Genomic DNA, 3,697 nt, shown 5'->3' on the forward strand with positions numbered 1-3,697 from the left:
AAATCCTCTCCTAAAAGGTGAAAAATTGCTATTCTGAAGTGGGTGAACATACAAGTTAGACTTCTGAAGTAGAACTCAACTAATTCTCACCTCACAGACCTGTAAATATCATGAACTTCCAATGGGCCCTGACGATTGGACCAGCCTTGTTGGCAAAGGATGAGAATCAGAGGAGCTAAGAGGTTCAGCATGTCAGATGCTCTGTCACAAGAGAAAAGGGCCCTTCTTCGAACCACGAAGCACTTCTACCAAATGAACTCTTGGGGTGCCTCTGGGGAAGCCTCAGATGCCTCCTGCCGCAGATGCCCCTCCTCCGCTCACCCCAAGAAACCAGCTTTTGAGTCAGTGCCTCCCCCCGCCGGACTTCTCTTGAGTCCCCACTGTCAGCGAGGCACCGGACGAGACGCAAAGATGAATAAGATATGGCCTTGCCTTCAGCATGATGCTCCTTATTAACTGACGTTCACTTGCATCTTCTTGAAAGTCTGCCTGTCATGGTGAGAACTGGGATTCCTCATTATTGTTGCTGCTAGTTGTCACGGAGTCAGCACCATCCCGTACCATGGGTTTAAACAATAAAGCCTGGTGGGGTAAGAGCTGTGGCGGGCAAGGGCATGAAAGTCAAAACCCAAACCAAACTAGTTGCTGTCAAGTTAATTCCAGCTCACGGCTCACGGTGACCCCTTGAGCATCAGTGCAGAATTGTGCTCCATGGAGTTCTCCATGGCTGTGACCTTTCAGAAGTAGGTCACCGGGCCTTTCTATGAGTGCCGCTTGGTGGATTCGAACCTCCAACTTCATGGTCAGCAGCTAAGCACATAAGCTATTTGTACCATGCAGAGAATGCCGTGCAGACCAATGCCTTTCAATTCCAAGGCACGCCATTGTGCATTCCTTCCAGAGAGCCCCATGTACTTTGCAGGTGAGGACACTGAGGTTCGGAAAGGTTAAGTGCCTTGCCCAAGGTACTGACTGTGTAACCAGCAGGGGAAGGGCTGAATCCAGCCTCCGAGCTGTCCAGGTGGGCTTTCCACCGCCATGTGGACACCGGAATGATACCTGAGGGACGGGCTCGCTCCAGGAATACGCCACCCACATCGTCCTTGTATTTCATCCACTGAGCACACGCTCTGACCTGTGCTGTGCAAGCCCTGAGTGCATTTGCCTGCAGCAACAGAGACAAATGAGGACGGCCCAGCCTGCCCAGCTGTGCCGGTAGGGAAGTGAGGGCTGCATTACTGCCTCGCGGTGGCCATCTCTCAGGTAACTGCTTGTCTCCTGGGGAAGCACAGGGCTGAGGGAACAGAGCGGCCAGAAGCTAAGCTCCCTAGACTGGGGGAGGGCTGAGAAGGGAGAAGCCACAGGGAGCTACTGCTCAAGAAAGGTAAGTGAAGGAGTGAATGGGCGTTAGGGCAGCTTGGAGGGGTTAGAGGGAGCTGAAGGTGTCAGGGCTGAGGACAGACCATCGCCTCCTCCGGACCGGCCCTGGCATGCTCAGGAGTGAAGTCTGAGTGACAGCCTGGAGGACTCAGGGAGGGGGCTGGGCAAGGGCGAGGTGGGTTCGGCCAGGGCCTTGCTTGCTGGCCTTGGCCGATCTTCCTCTCCCTTCCTGGGCCTCAGTGCCCTTATCTGTAAGCTGAAGCAGCCGCTCTAGAGCAGAGGTCAGCAAACTACCCCTGGGGGCCACACCGGGCCTTGGCTCAGGCGCCAGATCCCACAGTGCCAGAGTCAGTAAAATTTATGGGAACACGGTCTCACTCACTTACATACCTGTACTTGTGTTCACTTTTGTTCTGTGATAGCAGAGATGGATTGTTGCATCAGAGACCGGAAATAGTGACCATCTGGCCCCTCACAGGACATGTTTTAGACCCTGGTCTAAATGAGTGGTTTTCAATGAGAGCAGCACTGCCCTCTAAGGGGCATTTTGGGAATTGTGCTTCTGGTGTGTGGTGGCCACCCCAAAGATATCCACTCACAGCGACCCTAGGGGACAGAGCAGAGCTGCCCCGCAGGGTTTCCAAGGCTGCAGTCTTTATGGAAGCAGACTGCTTCACCTTTCCCTCACAGAGCGGCTGGTGTGCTCAAACCATCAACCTTGCAGTTAGCAGCCAAAGACTTTAACCACTGCACCATCAGAGCTCTTAGTCATGGCCGCTCAAAAAATCCCACTGCTGTCCAGTCAATTCCAACTCACAGTACCCTAGAGGACAGAGTGGGGCTGCCCCACAGGGTTTCCATGGCTGTCAATCTTTGAGGAAGCAGACTGCCACATCTTTCTCCTGTGGAGGGGCTGGTGGGTTCAAACCACTGACCTTTCGGTTAGCAGCCAAACATTTAACTAGTGTGCACCAGTTCCAAAAACCAACAAAGTCCTTTGCCATTGGGTCAATTCTGACTCACGGCAACCCCGTGTATTAGAGTGTCACTATTCCACAGGCTTTCCTGGCTGTCATCTTAATGGAAGCACATCGCCAAGTCTTCCACGGCACCGCTGGGTGGGTTCTTAGGTTAGTAGTTGAGAGCAAACTGCTTGCTCCTCAGGACCCTGCCAAGAAGTTCCTGGTAGAAATTCTCCTTACACTTCATGTGAACTGTTTCCTGTCCGCGTATTCGTTCACTTTGTACGAAAATTAGCACATTCTGTTTATTTGTTTGACATTTGGAGGGTAGGGGGTTCCTTTCCCTATGGATTTAATTCTCGGGGGTGTTGGAGAGATTTGTTACAACAGCAGGCCATTAAGGCTGATGCAGGTGGGGACAACTTCATTCAGGGACCCAAGAAGCCCTTGGTGACCCTCACATCAATGTCCAAGGCGCCAAGTGAGCCGCAGGTGGGGAGGCTGTTTCAGCAGCAAGCCACACGAGGGCAGCAGAGGCCCACGTGAACATCACTGGTTCCCCTGCGTGGGAGGGGCTGCCAGCAGAGAGCAGGTGAGGGCTGGTTTCTCCACTCAGCGGGTTCCCTGCGTGCAGAGTGGTGGGCGTGGGCCTCCCCACCAGCCAGGACTGTCGTTCACGGGCAGATTCTTGTTCCCTCCTTCCAGGCTGCGGGCTCCTGGAACAAGGCCCTTTTGCAGAGTAAGCTGATTAAAACATGCATCAGTGAAACAATTTGCTTAATGCAAACCCAGGTCATGGCATGCTATCTGACCACTTGCAGTGCCATTTGGAACCCCAGCAGGAATTAGCATGAAAGCTCTCTCCCCTGTCACACATTCCCTTGGATGGGCCTCTGACCCTGCCCGTGGGCTAGACCTACTCTCACCTACAGGGGACAGCTCCCACAGGTGCTCCTTGTCCTCTCTGTGCACCTTGGGTCCTGGCCTTTCCTCTGTGGACATCGTCTTCCTCTTGGCTGAAGGCAAGGGGGATGCATGGTCAGAGGCCCTGCCCCTCTGCCAGGTGGTCCTGCACGCTGCTCCCTGGACATCCCCACCAAAGGAGAGTTCACCCTCTCCCTCTCTGGAGGCCTCCCAGCTCTAAGGAGAAATTCAAGGTCCTTCTAGAAGGTGTGCTCAGAGAAGTCTTGGGGAGATTAGCTAGCCCTGGGCCTTGGGCAGACCCCGAGCTCTCAGCCTCTCCTGTTTCCTTCCTCTCATTTCCCCTCACCTTCTCCTGCTAGGCTGGCTCCTCAGGTCACTTTAGTCACCCTCCACCCGGAGCTGTCTGCCTCCCTCTTCAAAGCAGACGTGTC

This window comes from Orycteropus afer, unplaced genomic scaffold (assembly GCF_000298275.1).
Source record: "Orycteropus afer afer isolate SDZICR_OR568_19922 unplaced genomic scaffold, OryAfe1.0 scaffold00038, whole genome shotgun sequence".
Lineage (NCBI taxonomy): Eukaryota > Metazoa > Chordata > Mammalia > Tubulidentata > Orycteropodidae > Orycteropus > Orycteropus afer.